The sequence below is a fragment of the Leopardus geoffroyi genome, chromosome A1 (assembly GCF_018350155.1).
Source record: "Leopardus geoffroyi isolate Oge1 chromosome A1, O.geoffroyi_Oge1_pat1.0, whole genome shotgun sequence".
Taxonomy (NCBI): domain Eukaryota; kingdom Metazoa; phylum Chordata; class Mammalia; order Carnivora; family Felidae; genus Leopardus; species Leopardus geoffroyi.
The window spans coordinates 12,473,540-12,500,024 of NC_059326.1; the positions used below are offsets into that span (position 1 = coordinate 12,473,540).

The window sequence follows — 26,485 nt, forward strand, 5'->3', positions numbered from 1 at the left end:
ATGACACTAAAAGGACACATTAAGTGCTTTGTTAAATATGTGCTGGTAAAATGGATTATTTAGCATGGCCTGAGAACTTCAGTCATCTACTGAATAAAAAAAAATTTTGGAAAGCAGCTTAAGTCCATTCTTGGTTAATATATTTATAATACTTATAATGCTACTAATTGGCTTTATAAGATTACAGAATGAAAGAACTGAAATGATGGACAGTTATCAGGCTGGAAATAAAATGGGAAGATGGATGAAATATGAGAGATAAGCCAGGGCATCCTCACTGTACCAGCGGTGTTTTGTTCGTTTTGGAAAAAGATTTGGTAAAATGAGTGACAGACTCTTCTCTCATTTTTTCCCATTCTACTAATTTGGTCCTGAGGTAAATAAGTGAGGGTATGCTGCAAACCACTTTTCCCCTGATGAAGCCTCAGCCCAGATCTGTGTCTTGTAGGTTGTGAACCAATGTGTCTGGGCCAGGAGATGGCTCCAGTCCCATAAATAGGAGTAAGCTAGCACTCTTCATAACCATTATGAGATTGGATGCCCTGACTTAATCATGGAGAAAGAGATACTTCTGTTCAGGACTAAAACATGTACTATGAAGTACATAGCAGCATCAAAAAAATCAATCTGACATTTTCCCAAAGGTTTGGATGAATTGCCTTCTCAAAGAAGGAGCAGGGAGCAGCCTCTGGGGCATCTCTAATGCTTCCCCTCATGTCTCCTCATCCACCTGACTGGCCTTAGTGCAGACAGACTGACCCCGCCAGCCTCCCTGAAAGGCACTCTCAGACTGCATCTGTGCTTCAGAAGTGTTTCATGCGTCAGTATAAGTGTTTTCTTATTCTGTTCCATTTTAGGTATGTGATTAATTTTAGTTTTATGTATATGCCACTTAAAGACTAATTATATTTAATAACTGTCTCAGAAACTATTGAAAAATTTTAAAAAGGGGACATCTGCTTTTACCATGCTGAGTTAAACTGGTACTACATTTATTTATTTATTTATTTATTTTTAATTTTTTTTCAACGTTTATTTATTTTTGGGACAGAGAGAGACAGAGCATGAACGGGGGAGGGGCAGAGTGAGAGGGAGACACAGAATCGGAAACAGGCTCCAGGCTCTGAGCCATCAGCCCAGAGCCCGACGCGGGGCTCGAACTCCCGGACCGCGAGATCGTGACCTGGCTGAAGTCGGACGCTTAACCGACTGCGCCACCCAGGCGCCCCTACATTTATAATCCCATTGTAAACAATAGGAAATTGGGCAAAATGTACAAAATCATTGTTTCAGACATTATAAAAGAGAGAGCATGAAACTGTGATCCCTGAGAGAAGGTAACTAGATAAGGGGAGACCTACAATTTCCTAGGCTTTCTGCCTGGGAGTACTGTCTGAATTGAGGCACAGAGGGAGAACCCCAGCAAAACACAACAGTCATATTTAAATCGAGAAGACAAAGAGGAGAATTCAGGGAAGCTGAAATGACTAGAATTTACAGAACAGAGAGTCAGAGAGAAGGGAATTATGCAGATAAAAACCTACAGAAATCTGCATGGGATTGCCTTGAGTCTGTGCAAAATACTAAACTGGGATGCACAGGAAGAAACTCCATGGGGCCATAAACGAACAACTAGGGAGCTGTAAGCATGAGTGACAATTCTCCATTGTTTGCTCACATTTCCCCATACCTTGCAACCAGAGGTACTGACTACATTTATTCTAGACCTTCCCCCTCCCCCCCCCCCCCCCCCCCCCCCCCCCCCCCCCCCCCCCCCGCCCAGAGATGTTTATATAGCAAATAGCCTTCAGGGATAGAGCTACTGTCTCTCTCAGGAGCAAAGGGTAGAAAAACTTACTTCCCATTATAAAAGATTTGGGTTCTGTAACTCAGGGTTCGTCTCCTTTACCACACTGTACTTCATGTGCAGATATTGCCCTGTAAAAACTAGCACTCAGGAAGGTAGTGTGAATATTGACACTCCAGCACCTACTCCTATGATGAGTAATAAAGTTCTTTGTCCCTGACCCAGAAATCATGTCTTCTGTTGACATCCTTGAAACTATGGCTGGCTAACTTGTTAGCTTGCAAATAGGGTAAGACCTCAGACCTTTCATAGATTTGGACTGTTTGGTGATAAGCAAACACAGCAAACTGTTGGCCAAATTGCATGGTCAATGGGGCAAAATAATGATTCTCCCCTTTATTGGCTTTTATTGAATAGGATTTAGGAGGTGGTTACAGGCTGAGTATCAGAAAATTGACTGAAGACAACTCCCTTGATTGTTGTTGACTCTCCTTTGAGGAGGAGGGATGCTGTTCCTCAACCAATTTTGCAGTCAGCCTCAGGTCAGTCCTGTTGTAACAGTTGGTAATAATATTCATCCTGGGAGAATTTGATATCCATATGGAAAAAATTAACCTTGAAGTGACTTTACAATGTTCACAAAATTGATTTAAAAAACAGCTAAAGCTATAAAACTTTTAAGAAGGCAAGATAAAATAAAATCAAGATTTTGAGGGTAGGAAAAGGATATTTAGGATACAGAAATATAAACTAGGTGAAAATTAATTGAATTTCATAATCAAAAGTAAGTTCCTCTATTCTCTGAAACACATTGTTAAGAAAATTAAAACCAATCCATCAAGTGGAAAAATATTTACAATAAATGTATCTGAAGATTTATATCCAGAATATATAAAGAACTACTCATCTCACTAATTAAAAAGACAAGAATCCAATTTAAAATGGACAAATGATTTGAACAAGCACTTCACAAAAGAAGGCATGCAAATAGTCACTAAGCACTTTTAAAAGATGCTCAATATCATTAGCACCAGGAAAATGCAAATTAAAATCACAATGAAATACTATACTGCACATAAGTATTAGTCATGATGTGCAGCAATTAAAACTCTTACACATTGCTGGAGAGGACGTAAAGTAGCACAAGCACTTTAGAAAGTACTCTGGCAGTTTTCTTATGCAGTTAACCATATAACTCAGCAATTCCATTCCTTGGTATTTACCCAAGAGAAATGAAAACATATGTCTTTGCAAAGACTTTTATATGAATGCTCACAATGGATTTATTCATAATAGTCCCAAACTAGAAACTCAAAAGTCCATTGAGGGGTGAATGGATAAACAAGTTGTAGTATATCCACAGAAGGAAATACTTGTCAAAAAAACAAAAAGGAATGGACTTCTGATCGATGGAAAAACACAATGGAATCTCCAGAACATTATGAGAGTGAAAAAACAAAGCCAAAACTAACAGAAGAGCACATTCTACGTGATTTTACTTATGTAAAATTCTTGAATAGGTATAGTGAATTACAGTGGAATAAAGCAGATCATCGATTGCCTGAGGCTGCGATTGTGAGGGCAATGGTTGTAAAGTGGCACGAGGCAAATTTGTGGGTAGCTATTCTTGATTGTGATGGTGATTCCATGGGAGATATATTTGTCAAAGCTCATCAAACTGTAAATTTAAAATGGGTACATTCAGTATATATAAATAGTACTTCAATAAAGTTGATTTAAAAAGAAAAGATCCACAGATTCAAAAAAGAGATTAACATGATTATGTCAATGATTCAGAGCCAACCTTAAAAGAATTCGCACTGACAAAAATTGACAAAAGGAGGATGATGGCTGTGGATGCTTAAAATACGATGGAGGACACCTGGGTGGCTCACTCAGGTAAGCGTCTGACTCTTGATTTGGGCTCAGGTCATGATCTCATGGTTCGTGAGTCCAAACCCCTTGTGGGCTCCAGGCTGACAGTGTGGAGCCTGCTTGGGATTCTCTCTCTTTCTCTCTCTCCCTCTCTTTCTTTGCCTCTCCACCGCTCATGCTCTCTCTCTGTCTTTCTTGCTCTCAAAATAAGTAAATAAAAACTTAAAAAAATAAAATGAAAAAATACAATAAATATATAAAAAGACATTACTCCATACTTACATGCGTGTGCACACACTCACATCCAAGACCAGAATTTAATTTTATTTTCTTAAACATCTTTTCTGTGGGTAGTAACTGTTCTGAAACAGTTTTTGATTCTGAAGTGCTATTATTGCACTTTTAGGATCTCAGGTTTTATTGGTTTTGAATTACTAATTAAAAATATATTTTTGTAATATTTTCTAAGCAAAACTTGGATGGCATTTTAAAAACCCAAATTATGTAGGCTTGTCTTGAGAATGCCTTGAGAATGTACCTTGCAGACTTCCAACTACAGGGACATTAACTGACCATTAGTTATGGTCACATCCACCTGTCACATTCAGAAATGCATTGCTTCATTTGCACTGAGGCCATATTTCCAGTGGGCTACTCCAAGCCCATGACTGATTGCAGCACGCATACTAAGGCAGCTTGTTCCTGAGAGCCATAGGTCTTTTTCCAGAAGGCTAGTTTTGGCGCAAGGACACCCCAGTCACTTTGATGAACTTTCATTAGACTTAATGGAGGTCAAAAACACTTTTACCCAACTTACCTTCCTTTCTCTCCTTCACTAGGAGTCAGATTTGCATCACAACTGGATGAATCTCCCATCCTTTCCCAGCTCCCTTCCCAGTTTTTTCTAATAGGCATTCTCTTCCATACAATCCTTACAGATTTAATCGCATTTTGATGTCTATTTCTTGGTGAACCTGAACAAATACATAGTCCAATATTTGATTATCTTTTATAGCAATAGAGGCCCATTGATGGCTTTTATTCTCTTATATTTATACTATTTAATTCCATCTTGTTGGCTTAAGGTCCGTTATTCCAACAAATTAAGGTATTTGTGAATCATGATTCTATATTCTTTTACTTCTGTTACTTTTCCCACCTTTATGAGGTCCAAAAACGGTGAGTAGTTATGTGTCTTCTTCAAGTTGTGAGTAAAAGTATTAAACCGGAATAGTCAAATGACAGGCCCTTTTGATCATACAATCAAAATCTAAAATAAGCCTGACCTGACAGTATAGAAAAGTCCATGTTTTCATAAATTGAAAAATATTAGAGAATTGTAAGAATAGTAAATTATACGTAGCTAGAAGGTGGGCAGTACCCTTATAATCAAATTGTATATCTCCTCCTATAGTATTTTGCACATATGTGTTTATAATTGTAGTTTGCTATAAAAATATGCCATGTAGTTCTTTTTCTCTGTTACTAGAGTAGGGATGACAGCATAAAAATTTCAGCTCTTAGAATATCAAGAACCATCTTCTAAATGAAATAACTTGTAAAAGCAATGTAATTGGATTCCCTTAAATAGGGATTTGGTGGTTTGCTTCTTTGTTTACTGTGATAATTCAAGAAAAAAAATACTTGGTGTTGTAATAAGGGCATAGTTCATTTGTATGTAGGCTTAGAAATGATTATATGGGAGCTATGGATTTTCAAACTAATTGTTTCAAAAATAATTTGGGTGGAGGCCAAGGTAATGCCTGGCAAGTAAGGAAGAGAATAAACTAAAAAATTTTTTTCATCACGGATATCCATGCTAATATTAAAAATAATTTTGGTACTACATACTTAAGAAGCACTTAAAAGTTACTACATACTTATACCTTTCATTAGCTCATAGAATTCATGTGCTTTTTTATAAGAAATGAAATAGGCCAGAAATAAATATATCACGATAAATATTGTGATTAATAACAGGCTGAACCTAGACATGATTTCAAATATGTGCCACCATACGACACCATTAGAAAGCACTATCAATGTGTAAATTGTCATCTTGCCTAAGGTTGTTGTCCCTTAATAATCTTTGGTCCAATCGGGTAGCAGACTATAGGATAAAAACGATTATTGTCTACTCTATATTTTTAGAACTCATGAACATGGACAATATTTCATAAAGGGAACCAAAACACCATTAACTACATGGATAAGGAAATCATACCAAATCAGCGGTTCAATTTTCTCCATAAATCATGGCTAAAACTTTTATCCTTTTTCTCCCTTGGATTCTTCTATTACTCTAAAGGCTATTAATAGCAACATTCTATTACATGTTTCTCTTTAGATCTCTTGAATCATAAGCAAACTTTCATCTTTAATTAGTTTAACAGCTAGTGTTATTGATGAGCGGTAATATGCAAAAGAGGCTGACAATCATTGTGGGTTTTTTCTGTAACTGAAATAAATAATAACGAGATATGTTCTCATAGATAGTGGAAAAAAATGTCTCAATGGCCCCTGGAATACAAATAAAGGAGCTATGATACTACAAAGGACATCTTGATAAGAAGCAGATTTCAAAGAGAACAAAAAAGGAACTAGATTATCTGCTGACATAAATCTTTTCTCAACTATATTATATCCTACTGAAGTCTTTTTTTAAAGGCAGGAGTCCAAAAAGGATGTGTTTTGCCACAAACAAGGAAGATCAAAGTAAAGTGCTATTCTGTTATTCAACTTAAAGAGAAAGAGAGATACTAACAGAAGAAATCATGGACCATAAGCAGAAATGGTACAACGATCTTTTACAGGAATGAGTATTTCTGATGTTTGCAATGCATGAGTGGTGACTTGGGACTAGGTAGTGATCCAGAGAGAGAATCTAAGATATGTCCCTTAAGCTACCTAAAGGCATGACTAAGAACAAGTCACTCTAAACAATAAAATAAGATCTAGAGCTAGGAAAACACCAAATGTGGTTACTGAGTTAGAACTGAACATTCTGTAAAATAATAAGGCACGTTCTCTCACCAGACAGAAGTGTGAGAAGGAAATGTCACACCCTGCTGAGGGAGGGACTATGTCAAAATCACCTCTGGGATTTTTTCAAGCTCAAAGAAATTTTGACAACTCCACCACCACCACCCCCAGCCCCCACCACCACTGCTTACAATCCTACCTCCTCCTGAAGAGTTAGTGCCCAAAGGAGCCACTCTTACTGATGAGTGGGTTATCATATCCCTTGGGTGGGGTGGGGCAGAGAGTAGGCTGAGAACCACCATCTTAGTAAGTGTACATCCCTGCTTCATGTGACCATCTGTGTGGTGGGCTGGGCTCCCAGCTCTGCCGGGAGGAGAGTGGACTAAATACACAGAAGATGGCCCCACCTTTTCATCAAGGCATCCCCCTCTTCACATGCAAGGGTGCTCATGCAGCCTGCCTGAGGAAGGCAGCAAATGTTCATTGTGTTCACACTACTCAGAATACTATTACACAGGACAGAGAAGACATGATCTCTGCTCTGAGAATTGTTGAGAGCTCTGTAATTTCTACATGCTGGCACTTATCTAAATATGGTCCTCCTTGTAAGGCATTTGCCAGCAGATTGACCTGGATCTAACTCAGTGTATTTAGAAATTTAAAGTAAGTGTTGTTAAGTAATTTGGCAGCCTTCCAGTCCCATGGTTCTGTGTGCATAACAAATATTTGTTGAATGAATGATAAATAAAAACATGCAGGCTATGCTATCAACTAGGTTGATAAACAATAGTTCTCATTATTCGTCATAGTTATGTCCCATATATTAGCTATTAACACTGAACTAGTGAATTCTGAGCCCTTGCTCCTAGGGAAAATAACAGGGTTAGTGCCTGTCAGACTCTGGTCAGAACATTTATATGTAATCTATTTGCGTGTGTTTTCTATTTAAAGACACCTTATATAATCTATATTGTTGATTCATTAACTTGAAGTCATAGTTTACAGCACTAACACCCGTGACTGAGTGAGCTTATCCAACACACATATTTTCTCTGAAAGGCACATCACAGCCTTCTTGCACTTAGAAACACTAGACGGCACTTTAGGACTACACATAATGGCCATTTTAAACAGTAAAATCATCAATTAAAGCACAAAAATGCGAAAACGTGGTACTAACTAGACCATGAAAAGGAAGGATACTTGTTTGTTTATTAGTATAGGAACTGAAACAGGAAGGTAGTACATAGCTTTGTTCAACCTCAGCTGGGGACCTGTACCACTGCTCTGTGCATGTCCACAAATGACCACAAGAACATCCCAAGTATTAACTTTGGGGGGCAGCAAGGAAGTGAATTCACACACACTGAATCCGTGAATAATGAGGATCAATGGTACAACTGAATCACTTGAAGGAAATCATGGCAGTTAAGTTGAATAAAGGCAATGTTGTACTAGCTCAGTCTTTGAAACAGCAGCTCATATAGGTTCCCACTGTAATTTTAGCCAATTGAAACCATTCTCCAGGGGCACCTGGGTGGCTCAGTCGGTTAGGCGTCCGACTTCAGCTCAGGTCACGATCTCGCGGTCCGTGAGTTCGAGCCCCGCGTCGGGCTCTGGGCTGATGGCTCAGAGCCTGGAGCCTGTTTCCGGTTCTGTGTCTCCCTCTCTCTCTGCCCCTACCCCGTTCATGCTCTGTCTCTCTCTGTCCCCCCCCCCAAAAACAAAACAAAACAAAACAAAAAAAAACGTTGAAAAAAAATAAATAAACTTAAAAAAAATTAAAAAAAAAAAAGAAACCATTCTCCAATAATACATATGGAATAATATCTTACATTCTAGCTACAGAGGTTAAAGACAGAGGGTCTTTTTTTTTTTTAATTTTTTTTTTCAATGTTTATTTATTTTTGGGACAGAGAGAGAGCATGAACGGGGGAGGGGCAGAGAGAGAGAGGGAGACACAGAATTGGAAACAGGCTCAAGGCTCTGAGCCATCGCCCAGAGCCCGACGCGGGGCTCGAACTCACGGACCGCGAGATCGTGACCTGGCTGAAGTCGGACGCTTAACCGACTGCGCCACCCAGGCGCCCCATGTTTTTTGTCGGTTTGTTTTTAAATGTTTATTTATTTTTGAGACAGAGAGCACTAGGGAGGGGCAGAGAGAGAGGGAGACAGAAGATCCAGGGCAAGCTCTGCACTGACAGCACAGACAGGCGGCTTGAACTCACGAACCGGGAGATAGTGACCTGAGCTGAAGTCAGATGCTTAACCAGCTGAGCCACCTAGGGGCCCCATGGATATGTGGTCTTTGCATCTGCTTATGCCAACTCAGATAAGCAGTGGGGTGTTCACCATCACCCAGACCTCCTTCAAGTCTGCTGGTAGGTCCTACTACCACATTCCCTTCCTATCTAGGCTATGTTCACGGTCATTACCTCTCTACTACAGAAAAGCCCGAGAGCTCTGTCATGCAGTTGGTGGCTAAATGTCAGGGGAACAAAAAGACTTCAAGCACCACAAGGATAGGATACCAACAGAAATGGAACTCATGCACAGTGCTGCCTGGGCTTCCTGCACTTTTGCTTTTGTTTTTATTTTGTCATTTCTTCCTGTTGTGAGAGCATTTTTCTAAGCAATAATGGGTAGAGACAGTTTAATCATAATTGTGAAAAATACTAATCATGACTAATTATGATTTTTGTAGTAGCTGGTATTTTTAAAAGCATTCAGACTACACGTATTCCCCGGAGGGTCTTTCGCATCTTTATCTCTGAACTTAAGTGAGCCATGTTATTTCCTCCATTAGTGCCCAAGTTGCAGCCGGGAGCTTCTTGGCAATGCTTGTATCTGAGGCTGGAAGATTGCCTCACCTGTATGGGTGGCAGGTGGCAGCTCTCCTTGCAGAGCAAGGTCATGGGAGAAAGTCATCAAGTCTACAATAAAGTAAATGCCCCTTAATCTTAGTCTATTCTCATAGAATTTGCATTATTATTATTATTAATTAAAAAATTTTTAATTGTGGCAAATTATATGTAACATAAAATTTACCATCTTAACTATTTCTAGGTATAAGTTCAGTAGCGTTAAGTATATTCATGTTGTGCAGCCAGTATGATGAGGAGAAATACAAAATGGGCTGGCATCACATGCCATGATCAGATCATTTATCTCTAGGAAATAGACTTAATTTTTAAGTTTAAAAACAGCACAAAATTGGGGTGCCTGTGTGGCCCAGTCAGTTAAGCGTCCGACTTCGGCTTATGTCATGATCTTACTGTTTGTGAATTCGAGCCCCATGTTGGGCTCTGTGCTGACAGCTCAGAGCCTGGAACTTGCTTCAGATTCTGTGTCTCCCTCGCTCTCTGCTCCTCCCCCACTCATGCTCTGTCTCTTTGTCTCTCAAAAATAAATAAACATTAAAAATTTTTTAAAAAAGAGCACAAAATCAACTTCATTCCAAGGGCATATGTTGTCATATTTTTGTCTACAATTTTAACTATTTTAAAGAAGTAGGTAGAAGTAGCCCAGGTATCCAATGACAGATGAATGATGGATAATCAAAATGTGGTATATATATTCAGCCTTAAAAAGGGAGGAAATTGTGAGACACAGGCTCACATGGATGAACCTTGGGGGCATTACGTCAAGTGAAAAGTCAGAAACAAAAAGACTAACACTCTATGATTCCACTCATATGAGGTCCCAAGGGTAGTCAAATCCATAGCGACAGAAAGTAGAATGCTGGTTGCCAGGGGCTGGGAAGGAGAAGAAAAGGAGAGCTGTTGCTTAACGGGTACAGAGTTCTCCAAGATGAAATATTTCTCGAGATTTGTTGCACGATAATATGAGGGCACAGAGATGTCAAGTAACTTACTCAAGGTCACCCAGCTGGTGTGGAATGGAACCACGGTGTAACTCAAACAGTGTGGTGCCAGAATCTTAGCCATTACACTATGAGTGAAGGAATAAAGAGAATAACGCTTCAATTTCAAAATGAGAGGAAAGAGGTAGCAACTTTTCTCCTTCCCGTTATGCATCACGATGTTCTTGTTTGGTGACAAATTGTACTGTGAATTATAGATGCTATGGGGCACAGGGTGGAAAGAGAAAATATTTCTGCTGTCTTTTCTCCTCTGCTGGCAGAGAAAAGCCCTGGCACACGAAGTTTTTCTCCACTCTGGATATCATGCTCAGTGCTTGGGCAGTGGAAGTTAGCATAGTACCTGCCTGACTAAATACTGTCAAATTTGTTTCAGAACATGGCAGGTCAGGACACACTAACATCCTTCTGGAAATAAGATACAGCCATCTGTATTTACCAGTCTTAACTGAAAGTGCTAATACCTTACAAAGAAAGGATTATACTCCATAATTTCAACTTGCCTTTGTGTTATACACAAATGTCAACCTTGAGAGCAATAACTTTTCCCAGCACATCTTCTTTACAGTTTAATTTTCCCCTATCTTTCCCATGTAATGTCCTCTTTCTCCTGTCTTCTCTGCTCTGTGTCCTTCGCCATGGAGTGTATATTTGATATAGCATCTCAGAATTCCTCTGATGCCACTTCAGTTGAACTTGGAAAACACTGAGGTGATTACTAATTTATTGCTGTCTACTCCTAAGTGCTTAATGCAAGCTTGATAAAAATCAATAGGTATGTGTGCCTCTCCATTGTAGGGATATGCTTGTGATATATGACTAGGTGAGGTAGTTGCTGGGTGATTTATTGAAAATCTTCTGAGATAATCTGCCACCTTCATTTTATTGGTGTCATGGAATATGCTAATGGTCAAATAAGTGGAAGCAGAAGCAGGGAACAGATGGAGAAGAATAGGTACTATACACCCTCTCCTTCAAATGACTTGTCGAGAGCAAAAAGGCTAATGTGTGGACTGGGGACATCTTGCCTGATCTGAATAACATCTCAAGAGAAATTAGAATTAGGATGCCTAATGCATTTCCAACCAAAAGGCCAAGGTTACAACCTTCCGCAGCCACCAGGCTTTATCTCCTACTCTAGAACTCACTCCTTTCCGGTAACAAAGAAGGACTTGTCATTGGTTCATAATCTGCAGCACCCACCCAGAATGCTTGGCTTTCTACCTTCTCTGTGTTGAAGAAGAGCCTTCCCTTATAAAAGGGGACCCATTATGAGGGATGGTTAAAACCATCTGCCTGCACTAAAAGAGAACTAGACTCTTTCAACAAAATAATTCGACTTTTGTCTTTTGAACTACCCTCACAAATGGTGCGGTAAAATGGGAGTCATGAACTTCCCTGCATTCATCGTTTTCTAGATCCACACAGAACACTGGCAGACAGCCTCTGCAGTCTGTGCTCAATACAGAACAGTGCAGGAGGCGGGAGGCAGGAGCTGCCAATCCCCAGCCTGAAACATCAGCAGGACATTGTGTTACCAGCTCAAGGAAGAATGTGGTTCATTTTCTTCACAACTTCTAGAAATTTGACATTTATTCCTAGCCATGCCTCCCCAAATCCAGCTGCTCTGAGTATCAAAATGGCCTCAAAAGTTTTTAGTGTTTAAAAGGTTGTTTAAAAAGAACAGCTCTTTAATTTGCTAGTTGTACCACTACAATATCTTTGGCTCCATCTATTTCAAGGCAATTATCTCTGACTTGAAATACTTGAAGTTTTCTGAATATTGAAACATAGCAAGATTTATTATATCACTGATATAATATTAGAATTTATTAGAGAAATAACATATGTTCATTAACAACCACGGCTCTTTAATTACATTTAGAAAATTCCCTAACAGAGTTAGTTCCTGTCAGTGGAAATAAGCACCATTCTCCAGAATAAAAGGCATAAATATGACAGATAGCAGGCAAAGACTATTTCTACCCTCTTTGTTATTTACTTTCTTATTTGCCAGAAGTGGATTGATCACTTCAGATTCCATTCTTTTCATTGGGATTTCGGCTGTTGTCCACCTTCTGGAGCCACCACCCCCCTCAAATGCATTTCTGCCGTTGACTTCTGTTTGATCCTTCTAAGGCCTGGACACCCTGGCAGGGGGCTCCACTGGTGTGCAATTCAGCAATGTCTAGGCTGTTGTTATGAGAAAACACAGAGAAGGTGGGAAGAGTCTCCCAATCAGAGACAAGCTAAGAGGGATCTTAATTTAGCAGGCATAGAAAGAGATAGATTTCTTTGGAAATGATATTTTTAAAAAATAAAGAAGTATTATCTTTATGAGTGTTGGATAAAGAATCATCATTTTGATCATTCTCTTTATATCCTTTGCTGTTTATTTTTTAAACTAGCTTCTTGAAACTCCTTGGTTCAATTTTGCATTTTGCTTTGTTGTAGGTGACTTACAAAGCAATTGGCAAATGATTGAGACCATTCCATGGGCCCTGTATGCCTGAAGACACCACCTGTGTGGTCAGCTTCACTTCAGACTCTTCAGGCTTTGCTAGAACAATAGATGCATACATCCAACATTTGATTGTCGGCCAAATTTTGTCACCAAATGATAATAACCTTCATGATATTTTGTAATTACAGTCTCATTGAATGGCATCTGAGGATTCTGAAGATCTTTGGGAAAAAATCTCCAATGGGAGAGGGTAACACTGAGAATAATAACGAAGGCCAAACATCAACAGATTTGTTTCTTCTGCTGGACTTCCAGTGGGAGGGTGAGATTTACTAATGGATCTTGAAGAAATAACTCCATCATAAAGCTTAGTTCTGAATTGCCAAGAGCACACTCATTTTCCTGGAGGATCATCTCCTTTTGCATACACTGATTCACTTTGACTGAAAGCAGAAGTCTGCAAGAATCTGCACTGAGCCCAACATTCGAGTCCTTCCCCATTAAACATGAAGGGGAAATTGAGAAAGAGCACTGGACTAGGATGCAGGAGGCAGGCCAACTGGCTTCTTGGTCTACTGCTAACCACGTGTACATGATGGCTAAGTCTGAGCAAGTCATAAAGTCAGGGTTTCCATTTCCTCCCTTACAGGGTGAGAGAGCTGGACTAATTATCTCTAATCTTTTTTCCAGCTTTAATACTCTCTGAGTCTAAATGATATTGATGATCAATGAAACAATTATTTTCCTGAGGCTGTCAATTATTTATTATATTTGGATCACTAAGAAGGAAACAGGAAAAGGCACATTGCAGATCTTGTTTTTTGACATTATTTTCTTGATTTCTTACAATTGCTCTGGTACACTATGTTTAGTTAGTAATTTCATTCACTATAATTAGAATTTCTAATATATCATAAAATCCACATGCAAACATTACACTAAGAACGTGCCTACATGAAAAAACACCCACTAGCTTATTAAGTAAAAGAAATTATTTAGCACTGTGTAAAATAAAACAAACAAACCTACACTTTGTGATTTTCCCTCCATTTTTACCCATTTATGTGGAAGCTTATAGGAATAATACTGGAGTACTGTAATACAAATTAGAATCATAACATTTAATATTAAAAAATGATATTCCAGTGGGGTGCCTGGGTGGCTCATCTGTTAAGTGTCCCACTTCTGCTCAGGTCATGATCTCACACTTCTTGAGTTAGGGCCCCATGTTGAGCTCTGTGCGGACAGCTTGGAGCCTGGAGCCTGCTTCGGATTCTGCATCTCCCTCTCTCTCTGCCTCTCTCCCCTGCTCATGCTCTGCCTCTCTTTCTCTCAAAAATAAATAAACATTGAAAACCCCCAATATTCTAAGATTCTCTCTTAATAGATAGTCTATAAAGAGGGTGCATTTGGTCCCTCTTGACCATGTATAACTCTCTATACACAGATCTATGACGAATAATTTGAAAATGTTCAGGAAATGAATGATTTCTTAAGAAAATGAAAATTGCCTAATGATCCACAACAGAAGTTAAACAGAATATTTGCTATAAAACAGGATAAAAAGTAAGTAAATATCTCTCAAGTTCTAGTTTATTATAAAACAAGATCATTGCAATGCAATTTTTTGTTCCCTTATTTTATTTTTTAAAATTAATTAATTCATTTATTTTTAAATTTGCATCCATGTTAATTAGCATATAGTGCAACAATGATTTCAGGAGTAGATTCCTTAATGTTCCTTACCCATTTAGCCCATCCCCCCTCCCTCAACCCCTCCACCAACCCTCTGATTGTTCTATATTTAAGATTCTTTATGTTTTGCCCCCTCCCTGTTTTTATATTATTTTTGCTTCCTTTCCCTTATGTTCATCTGTTTTGTATCTTAAATTCCTCATATAACTGAAGTCATAGGATATTTGTCTTTCTCTGACTAATTTCACTTAGTTCCATCCACGTAGTTGCAAATGGCAAGATTTCATTCTTTTTGATTGCCAAGTAATATTCCATTGTATATATATACCACATCTTCTTTATCCATTCATCCATTGATGGATATTTGGGCTCTTCCCATACTTTGGCTATTGTTGATAGTGCTTCTATAAACATTGGGGATACATGTGCCCCTTCAAAACAACACTCCTGTATCCCTTGGATAAATACCTAGTAGTGCAATTCCTGGGTCATAGGGTAGTTCTATTTTTAATTTTTTGAGGAACCTCCATTCTGTTTTCCTGAGTGGCTGCACCAGTTTGCATTCCCACCAGCAGTGCAAAAGAGATCCCCTTTCTCCGCATCCTTGCCAACATCTGTTGTTGCCTGAGTTGTTAATGTTAGCCATTCTGACAGGTGTGAGGTGATATCTCAATGTGTTTTTGATTTATATTTCCTTGATGATGAGTGATGTTGATCATTTTTTCATGTGTCTGTCAGCCATCTGGATGTCTTCTTTGGAGAAGTGTCTGTTCATGTCTTTTGCCCATTCTTCACTGGATTGTTTTCTGGGTGTTGAGTTTGATAAGTTCTTTATAGATTTTGGATACTAACCCTTTATCTGATATGTCGTTTGCAAATATCTTCTCCCATTCCATCGGTTGCCTTTTAGTTTTGCTGATTGTTTCCTTCTCTTTGCAGAAGCTTATTTATTTATTTAAAAAAAATTTTTTTTAATGTTTATTTATTTTTGAGACAGAGAGAGACAGAGCATGAACGGGGGAGGGTCAGAGAGAGGGAGACACAGAATCTGAAACAGGCTCCGGGCTCTGAGCTGTCAGCACAGAGCCCCACACGGGGCTCGAACCCACGGACCGTGAAATCATGACCTGAGCCGAAGCTGGCCGCTTAACCGACTGAGCCACCCAGGCGTCCCGAGAAGCTTTTTTATTTTGATGAGGTCCCAATAGTTCATTTTTGCTTTTGTTTGCCTCTGGAGACATGTTGAGTAAGAAGTTGCTATGACCAAGGTCAAATAGGTTTTTGCTTGCTTTCTCCTCGAGGATTTTGATGGCTTCCTGTCTTACATTTAGGTCTTTCATCCATTTTGAGTTTATTTTTGTGTAGGGTATAAAAAAGTAGTCCAGGTTCATTTTTCTGCATGTCGCTGTCCAGTTTTCCCAGCACCATTTGCTGAAGAGACTGTCTTTATTCCATTCGATATTCTTTCCTGCTTTGTCAAAGATTAGTTGGCCATATGCTTGTGGGTCCATTTCTGGGTTCTCTATTTTGTTGCACTGATCTGAGTGCCAGTACCATACTGTCTTGATGATTACAGCTTTGTAATACATCTTGAAGTCTGGGACTGTGATGCCTCCAGGTTTGTGTTTTTTGTTTTTTGTTTTTTTTTTCAAGATTGCTTTGGCTATTCAGGGTCTTTTCTGGTTCCATACAAATTTTAGGATTGTTTGTTCTAGCTCTATGAAGAACGCTGGTGTTATTTTGATAAGGATGTGTATTTAAACTATTTTTATCATGAAAAAGAAATATCCCTAATTTATTTTATATAACCAGGATAACTTTATACTAAAGATATAGAAATATATAGAAAATTGTAATTAATCCTAATTATGATAGGGGCAAGATTCTAAAATTAAAAATTAGCAAATATCCAGCAACATATTAGTATTGTAATACCCAATGTTAAAAAAACAAAATGAAGGAAAGCATATAAGAATGAAAAGAGGGGTTCCTGGGTGGCTCAGTCTGTTAAGCATCTGACTTTGGCTCAGGTCATGATCTCAAAGCTCCAGCTCATGACTTCAAGCCCTGCATCAGGCTCGGTGCTGACAGCTCAGAGCCTGGAGGCTGCTTCGAATTCTGAGTGTCCATCTCTCTCTCCCCCTCCCCCATTTGTGTTGTGTCTCTCTCTCTCTCTCTCTCTCCTTCTCTCTCTCTTTCTCTTTCTCAAAAATAAATTTAAAAATATTTTTAAAAAAAGAATGAGAAGAAAACATGAGTGAATTACATAATAATTTAGGTGTGGGGAAAGTAAGCTTCCTAACTATGATTCAAAGTCCAGATGCAATGTAACAAAATATTGATAAATTCAGCCCGGGCAAGGCAAAACATCACAAACAAAACAAACTTTTGTATGGCAAAACTGTATAAGCAAAGGCAAAAGACAAATAACAAACCAGCAGAAAATACTGTCAATATGTATTACAAATAAAGAGCTAATATTCCTAATATGTATAGAACTTTTAAAACTTGAAGGTAGAAAAAGATAAAAAATTGACAGAGGGGTGCCTGGGTGGGTCAGTCAGTGAATCATCCTACTTTGGCTGAGTCATGATTTCATGGCTCTTGTGAGTTTGAGCTGTCAGCACACAGCCTGCTTCAGATCTTCTGTCTCCCTCTCTCTTTCTCTGCCCCTCCCCCCACTCTCGTGTACTCTCTCTCTCAAAAATAAATAAACGTTTTAAAAAACTGACAGAAAAATGAAAAAGGACATGAATATAAATTCACAAACACACACAAAACACAAAACAGTTATTATACAAATGACAGGATGCTCATCTTCACTCATAATAAGAGAAATCTAAATTTAAAGTACACTGAGATATCATTTTAGCCTACCAGACTGGCAAAATTAAAAGCCTGATATTATATTCAGTTGGTGAGGCTGCAGGAAACAATCACTTTGATATATTGCTGGTGTAAATACAAATGGATATAAGCCTTTTTTTTTGGCCAAGCAATCACACTTCTAGGAATTTACCCTTTACATATTCTTGCGATATGAAAATACATATGGGTAAGATTATGCTTTTCAGCATTATTTGTATTTGCAAAATGTTGGAAACTTACCTAAAAGCTCAAACATAGAAGACAGTTTGGACAAACAAGGGAGTGCTATGCAAATATTTAAAACAAGAAAGAATCTTCAATTGATATGGAGTGCTCCCCAGGATATATTAAGTGATACCAAAAAAAAAAAAACAAAAACAAAAACAAAAAAGCATAAACAGAATGCTAACTTTTGTGGGAAAAAAAGAAGAGGAAATAATAAAGTAAATATGTATTTGCTTAGGTTAGCAAAAACAAAACAAAAAACAAACAAAAAAACTGAGTTAACCAGAGAGATTGTAAATGACAAAGCAAATGGGTAAAATGTCTTAAAAATGATAAAATGCTAAAAATTGGTTAAGTTTGAGTAATGATTATATAGATAAATTGAGTCAAAGAGCATATAGGATCTTTTTGAACTATTTTTAAATTTCTTGTAAACTAGAAATTATTTCAAGAAGAAGAATGTTAATATTAGCATAATAATAATCATTATATATTATGACCAATTAAATCATTTCTAGGAATGCAGGAATGATTTGAATCAATAAAAAAGAAATAAGTACATAATACATATGAAAAGGTCATTTGATCAAATAAGATTATGCAGCCATTAAATAAAAACTCTAAACAAAATGATGGTAATAAAAAATCCTTAAAGTTTGATGAAAACTATCAAAACTTAACAGGAAATTTATTCAAAACTGTAAAACAAATTTAAACCATTTCAGTCAAATAAGAATACAGTTAGGGATTTCTGCTATGAGAAACTGCAATTAAGTCAGAAAAATAAAATAATTAGTATAAATATTGGGGGGAAGATAAAAGTAGTTATTTTTCACCAAAGCACTAATTATGGTAAATTTTATTTGCCTATAAGACAGAAAGATTTTAATTTCTTTTTTTTTTTTTTAATTTTTTTTTTTTCAACGTTTATTTATTTTTGGGACAGAGAGAGACAGAGCATGAACGGGGGAGGGTGAGAGAGAGAGGGAGACACAGAATCGGAAACAGGCTCCAGGCTCTGAGCCATCAGCCCAGAGCCTGACGCGGGGCTCGAACTCACGGACCGCGAGATCGTGACCTGGCTGAAGTCGGACGCTTAACCGACTGCGCCACCCAGGCGCCCCAAGATTTTAATTTCAATAACCAAATGTACTGAAGACTTTAGATTTCATTGAACCAGACCAAGCCTTACTCTGAGCAAGTAGTTACTGGATAATAAAGAACAAAAACTCAGATAAAATATTTGCAAAGTATACATATCAAACTGTTGATTATGATAATAATAAGTCTGATAGAAGAAATTATAAACATCTTTGACTACATAAAAATTTAAAAAATCATATGCCAAAAGACATCAGAAGCAACATCAATAGACAACTGGTATCTTTGAAAAAAATGATTGATAAGGCATATGTCACATAAAGGGTCTATAGTTTCAAATAGTTCTTACAAATTGATGGGTAAAAAAAGACTAATAACCCAATGGGGAAAAAGGGGTAATAGCTATGAAGGGACAAATAACAGAGAACTGATTATAAATAGGCAATAAATATACAAAAATATGGAATAAAGATAATATAGAATAAAGTAAAATATGATTTTTTGTTTCTAATATTGGAAAAAATACAATAAGGTCAATAATAACCATTGTAAATAGACATGTGTGAAAAAAGGTTTTTAAATATATTGCTGGTGGAAATGTGAACTGATAAAGTAATGTAATAGCTACTATACTTTAAAATACACATCTCCAACCCCACTCCCCATTCCATTTCTTAGAAATAAATGCAATAATGTGTTAGGGTATAAGTACCAATATAAATACTGCAGTATTTTCTTAGTGGAAATATTCCTCAGTAGGGGATACTTGATGAACTGTAGCACATTCACAACAGGGAATATTGCACAGAATGTAAAAAAAAAAAAAAAAAAAGAAAAAAAAGAAATACAACTGCTTCCTGCAAGAGGGAGTAGACATACATTTCTCATTTGTCCTGCTAAATACAACTGATAACTCTGAACATTATACATAAAACAAATACAAGCAGCGTCTGAAGGAAGAAGGCAGACAAGCTAGAGACGTCAGGACCTAAATGTAGTTAATTCCCTGGGGTTTTCTTTTTGCCTCATACATCCAAGACTGTTTGCTGGAGAAGCTGGTAACCTGGAAACGCCATTGGTTGCAGACCAAAAAAGGTCCAACAAAAGCCTGCTCTCTCTAGCCAAAGGAGCATGAAAGGGATGGCCCAGTTAGACAGGAAATTTTTAAAAAATAATTATTCTACTGCAGCCAAACACCACAGGAAAAGAACCAAAATTGTATCCCCTCCCCCAGCCAAATCAGCAAAGGTTAAATGGGGACTTCACCAGACTTTAACAAGGGACCCAATGCTCCTTGCCAGGGATGGTGTTGGAAGACACAGAGTAAGGAGCTTAGACTTTCATCATCACTTATCAGTAATAAGTTGCCTCTTCCCCTCCCCACAGGGTGATGTTGGAAGAGGCCCAGACTAGAGAAGAGTAAGGACTTTTACCACTGACCATTCTTATGGAAGAGTCAATGTCATGGTGACAGTGGAGGCTAGCTGGAGAGCTATTGCTACAGCACTCTTAACCCTCCCAGACAGGAATGGATCAGTACGGACCTAGTGGAGAGCCAGAACTTCTACCCCTATCCAGAAATAACATGGAGCCAATTCTCAACCCCACCCCCAGGTATATGAAAGCCAAATAAAGAATCTCGACTTTTATGCTCACTAAGCAGTAACAAGGGGACCCTATCCTTTCCCAGTTAGAGTAGTGTCTGAAGAAGCAAGTTAAAACAGAAGACTTAAATAAGATACAGGGTTTCATAACTTAATCCTGAATACTGACTACTGAAATTCACTTGTCACACCAAGATCCAGCAAGATCTCACAGTGAGTGAAAAAAGACAATCAACAGATGTCAACAATGAGATGACAGAAATATCAGAATTATTTGGCAAAGATTTGAAAGCAGTTATAAAAATGCTTCAAAAAGCAATTACAAATAAACTTAAAAAAAATAAAATATAGAGAACTTCAACAAATAGATAGAAATTCTCCACAAACAAATAGTATAATGAAGAGCCAAATGTAAATTTTAGAACTGAAGAACATATCAACTGAAATAGAAAACTAATGAATGGATGCTATAGTAGGATGGAGTGGAGTGGACTGAAGAAAAAAAAAAACTGCAGTGAACTGTAAATGAACGGCAAAACAGAAAAATAACAATTACCCATTAAAACAACAGACGGAATATTACTTAAAAGCAAAAGCCTCAAACAAAAAAAAGCAAAAGCCTCAGGAACCTGTAGAATTATAACAAAAGCTCAAACATCAGAGTCCTGGAAGGATAGGAGAAAGAGGGTGGAGTTAAAAAATACTAAAAAAAAAAAATTGGGTGAAAACTCCTCAAATTTGGGAGATAAATGTATACATTCAAGAAGCTAAGTAAACCCCAAACAATATAAAGTCAAAGAAATCCATACTAACACTGAAAACTAAAAGAGAAAAACAAAAGTCTAAAAATCAAAGACAGGGGCACCTGGGTGGATCAGTCGGTTAAGTTTCCAACTCTTGATCTAGACTCAGGTAATGATCTTGTGCTGATGGTGCAGAACCTGCTTGGGATTCTGTCTCTTCTCTCTGCCCATTCCTCACCTGTTCTCTATCTCTCTCTCTCAAAATAAATAAACATAACAATTTTTTTAAATCAAAGACAAAACAAAAATCTTGCAACTAATGAGACAGGAAAGACAGCACATTTCTCATCAGAAACCATGGAATCCAGAATGAAATGGCATTACGTTTTTCAAGTGTGGAAAAAAAAAACAACTATCAATCTAGGATCCTATATCCAGCCTAAGTATTCCGCAGAAATGAAGAAAAATCTCATTCTCAGATGAATGAAAAGAGAACATGTTGCTGGCAGACTTACCCTAAAACAACAGCTAAACAAAGTTCTCTAAACAAAAAGAAAACAATAAAAGAAAGAAGGAAGAACATGGTGAGCAAAACTATGGGTAATTAACAATAGGCCTTCCTTCTCCTCTTACATCTTCTCAATTATATTGATGGTTGAAGCAAAAATTATATCACCGTCTGATGTGGTTCCAAATGTATATTGAGAAAATATTTAAGACGATTAAATATTGTAAAGGGAGAGTAAAGGGATGCAATGGGAGATAAGTGCTTTATGATTTATATGAGCTAGTAAAATAACACCAGCAAACTGTGGAAAGTTATGTATAGATGAGGCAGTACCTAGAGCAATGACTAAAAAGGCTGCCCAAAAAGATACACTCAAAAAACACCATAGCTAGATGAAAATAAAATTTTAAATTGTTCAAGTAACACATAAGAAGGCAGGAAAAAGAAAATAAAAATGAAAAACAGAGAAAACAAAACAACAATTAAAATGGTACAATTAAGCCCTAACATATTAATAATTACATTAAATGTAAATGGTCTAAGTGTATCAATTCAAAGACAGAAATTGGTAGAATTAAGTGGCAGAAACTCACTTCAAATATAAAAACATAAGCAGTTTTAAAATAAAAGAATAAAAAAGATGTATCATGCAAAAATTAACCAAAAAAAAAGGTCAGGAGTAGCTAGATTAATATAAATAAAGTATGACACAGTACAAAGAAAACTATCAGAGATAAAGAGGGACATTAAATGAATGTAAAAGGGTAAATTCACCAATAAGTATAGTAATCTTGCACAAGTATGTACCAACAAACAGAGCTTCAAAATATGTGAAGCAGGGGCACTTGGGTGAATCAGTCAGTTGAGTGTCCAACTCTTGATTTCAACTCAGATCATGTTCTCAGGGTTGTGGGAGAGAGCCCCATAACGGGTTCCACACTGAGCATAAAGCCTGCTTGAGATTCCCTCTCTATCTCCCTCTGGCCTTCTCCCCTGCTCATGCTCTCTCTCTCCTCTGAAATAAAAAATAATAATAGTAATAAAAATAAAAAATAAAAAAATAAAGACAAAATAGGTGAGGCAAACTCTGATATAACTTAAAAGAGAAATAAATAAATCTGTAATTACAGCTGGATACTTAAACATCTCTTTTTCAACAATTGATAGAATAACTGTAAAGAAAAATCAGCAAGGGTATGGAATAACTCAATGACATCATCTAATATGGTACAATCAACACTCCACCCAAATAGCAACAGGAAACATATTCTTTTCAAGTCATATGACATATACCAAGACAGATCATATCCTGCACCATAAAATAAACCTCAGCAAATTTTTAAAAATTGAAATAATACAGAAAGTATTCTCTGACCATAATGAAATCAAACTAAAAATCAATAGCAGTTAACAGAAATTTCCAAATACTTGGAAACCAAATAACACACTTGTAAATAATCTATCAGTCAAAGAGGAAGTCTCAACAGAAAGAAAAAAAATGCATCAAATTAATGAAAATGAAATACAACATATCAAAATTTGTGGGACACAGCTAAAGCTCGGGGGAAAATTTATAGCATTAAATGCATGCATATTACAAAATAGGAAAAGTCTCAAGTCAGTAATCTAAGACTGCACCTCAAGAATCTGAAAAAAAAAATGGAGCAAAATCAACCCAAAGCAAGGAGAAGAAAGGAAATAAGAATAAGAGGAGCAATCAATGAAATTGAAAACAAAACAAAACAAAAACAAAAACAAAAGAAAACCAACAAAACGAAGTGCTGGTTCTTTGAAAACATCATTAAAATCAACAAACTGCATCAAGATTAAAAATTTTTTCTCTGTGACACTCATGTGGAGAGGATAAAAAGATAAGCTATAGACAAAGAAAATATTTTCAAACTCTATATCTGACAAAGGACTAGCATCTACAGCATACAGGGAATTCTCAAAACTCAACAATGAAAAGAGGAAATAACAAAATTCATGAAAAGACATTTCACTAAAGAGTATATACAGATGATAAGTATATCAAAAAATTTCGACATCATTAGCCATTAAGGATATATGTACTTAAAACCACAATGAGATATTACAACATATCTATCAAAGTGGTTAAAAAAATAAAACTCTGAATGTTAGGATACAGAGAAACAGTATTGTTCATACATTGCTGGTGGGAATGCAAAATGATATAACCCTCTCAAAAGCATTTTAAACATGGGATTACTATATGACTTGGCAAATGAACTCCTGGGCATTTATCTAGAAAAACAAAAACTTATGGTCACATAAAAATCTGTACATGACTATTTATAGCAGCATTATTCATAATATATAGTAAATCTATATTATGAAATACTACTCAACAACAAAAAGAAATGAACTACTGATACACACAAAAACTGGATGGATCTCCAGAGAATTATGATGAGTGAAAAGAGTCAATCCCAAAAGGTTACATACTCCTTGATTCCCTTTATGTAACATTCTTGAAATGACAAAATTATAGAAAAAAATTTTAAAAGCTTACTGGTTGCCAGAGGTGAGGAAGGATGGTGGTGGAAGGGAAATGGGTGTAGGTATAAAAAGAATTTTAGTGACCATTGTAGTGATGGAAATATTTTCTACCTTGACTGTATCAATGTCAAATATCCTGGTTGTGATATTGCACCATAGCTTTGCAAGATGTTACCATTGGGGGAAACTGGATAAAGGGTAAATGAGAGCTGTCTATATTATTTCTTACAGCTGCATACGAATCTATGCGAATCTCAAAATAAAAAGTTTAATTTAAAAAAAGTTTTAAAGGAATGGAAGTGTGAAAGAAAGGCAGAAAGAGAGGGAGAAAAACAGGGGAAAGGAAGGAAGCAAAGAAAGGTAATTTCTCTCTCTTTCTCTCTTCCTTTCTACACCAACTGACTTGGTTAGAGTTTCAATGACAAAGTTTTGAATGAGGAGAAAAAATGGTGCACAAAAGAAGCATAGTGTGACTTCATTTTTGTTAGAAAATGACACAAACTGTTAAGTAAAAAAGTCTGGAAGAAAACACATCATTTCTCAACATGGGTTGTTTAATGCAGGTGAGGCAGAGAGGGCACCATGGGAGAAGCTAGAGAGAAAGGGATTACTAAAATACAATAAAGAAAGAGGACAGGACTAGGTGCCTGGGTGGCTCAGTCAGTTAAGTGTCCAACTTCGGCTCAGGTCATGATCTCACAGTTCTTGGGTTCTTGGGTTCGGCCCCCGCTTTGGGCTCTGTGCTTCCTCTCTGCCCCTCCCCCACTCGTGCTTTGTCTCTCTCTCAAAAATAAATAAACATAAAAAAAACTTTTTTTAAAAGAAAGAGGACAGGGAAATTTCACTGATTTCATACATATATGTGTGGGTAATATGCATAAAAATTAGAGGAAGATGGCTAGAATTAGATCTTTGTGATCTACGAGAATGTCTACTATATTAGGAAGACAAGTTTTATTTTTTTTAAATTTTTTTCACGTTTATTTATTTTTGAGAGCAAGAGAGACAGAGCGTAAGTGGAGGAGAGGTAGAAAAAGAGGGAGACACAGAACCTGAAGCAGGCTCCAGGCTCTGAGTTGTCAGCACGGAGCCCGACATGGGGCTCAAACTCACAAACTGTGAGATCATGACCTGGGCCAAAGTTGGACGCTTAACCAACTGAGCCACCGAGGAGCCCCGAAAAGTTTTATAGTAATATGTATTGTGCCTCTATTTCATGTAGATCAAACAAAGCACCCAACCTCTAGGTATGAATGTTGGGGTACCAATGTCTGTAAGGACAGCTACCAATCATCCCATCCCACCTCTTTTGGGATAAATGTTATGCAGCAATAGATACCTGAGACATGTTTATAGATATGTAAATGTTTGGAACAGAAAAGAGAACATTATGAACAAAAACTTACCTATCAAGAGTGGCTGCTTAGCAGTGGCAATAAGAATGAAAGGGGAGATGATAAACTGTTAGCTTATATGTCTTTATATTACCTCACTGGTTTCTACAATTTGAAAAAAATCAAATGCGGAAAAAATTTACAAGAGGAAATAAAAATGTTCTGTGTTCCATTTTGTTGTTGGAATTGACCTTTGGAAAAGTGCTCTTACTTTACTGTTATTCCCTATGTGCTGCAGCATTCTGGAGACCTCCGTTTCAGACATTTGTATACAATGTTTGTTTCATAAACACATTTATAAATCAATTTTCTTTAAAACTAAGGGCCTATGCATTGAAAGTGGCTGTGGACTGGCAACTAAAACATTCTTAATCTTCTTTAAATATGCTATAAAACTAAGCAAGAGATAAGCATTAACAAAATTGATTTTAAAATATTCTCAGTAATGCAATCTATAAGATACATTAGAAAAGTGCATTAGCTCACAGAACATTTTATCAGCCTGTAAAATTGTCAACAGCTTCTCTGTTCTGAACAGTGATACAGCAATGAGAAGTCTGCAGGAAATTTATCAGAAGCATGAGAAAATGATAATGTTTTCGCTGTGGGTTGCAGTTTTCATTTTTATTAACTTTTATATTTATTGCATACTTGATTTCTTTAAGATCTTCCTGGGCTTCTTATGGGCCCTAAAATTCCTGGCCAAGGCCATTTTCATTAATTCAATTCAACAGATTTATATCTATAGTGTCTACTGTGTGCTGGCAGGGGCTTAGAGAAAGAGAATCAGAGTCTCAGAAAAAAAAAGAGAGGAATTGA

The 26,485-nt window shown here is 37.1% G+C and overlaps 1 long non-coding RNA gene across 1 annotated transcript; it reads left to right on the top strand.

Moving 5' to 3' along the window:
• The first annotated feature begins 1,811 nt into the window (after positions 1–1,811).
• LOC123595836 lies at positions 1,812–13,811 on the top strand. Its single transcript, XR_006711395.1, has 3 exons — positions 1,812–2,349; positions 3,605–3,706; positions 12,999–13,811. It is a non-coding gene; the product is annotated as an uncharacterized LOC123595836 (long non-coding RNA).
• The last annotated feature ends 12,674 nt before the right edge of the window (positions 13,812–26,485 follow it).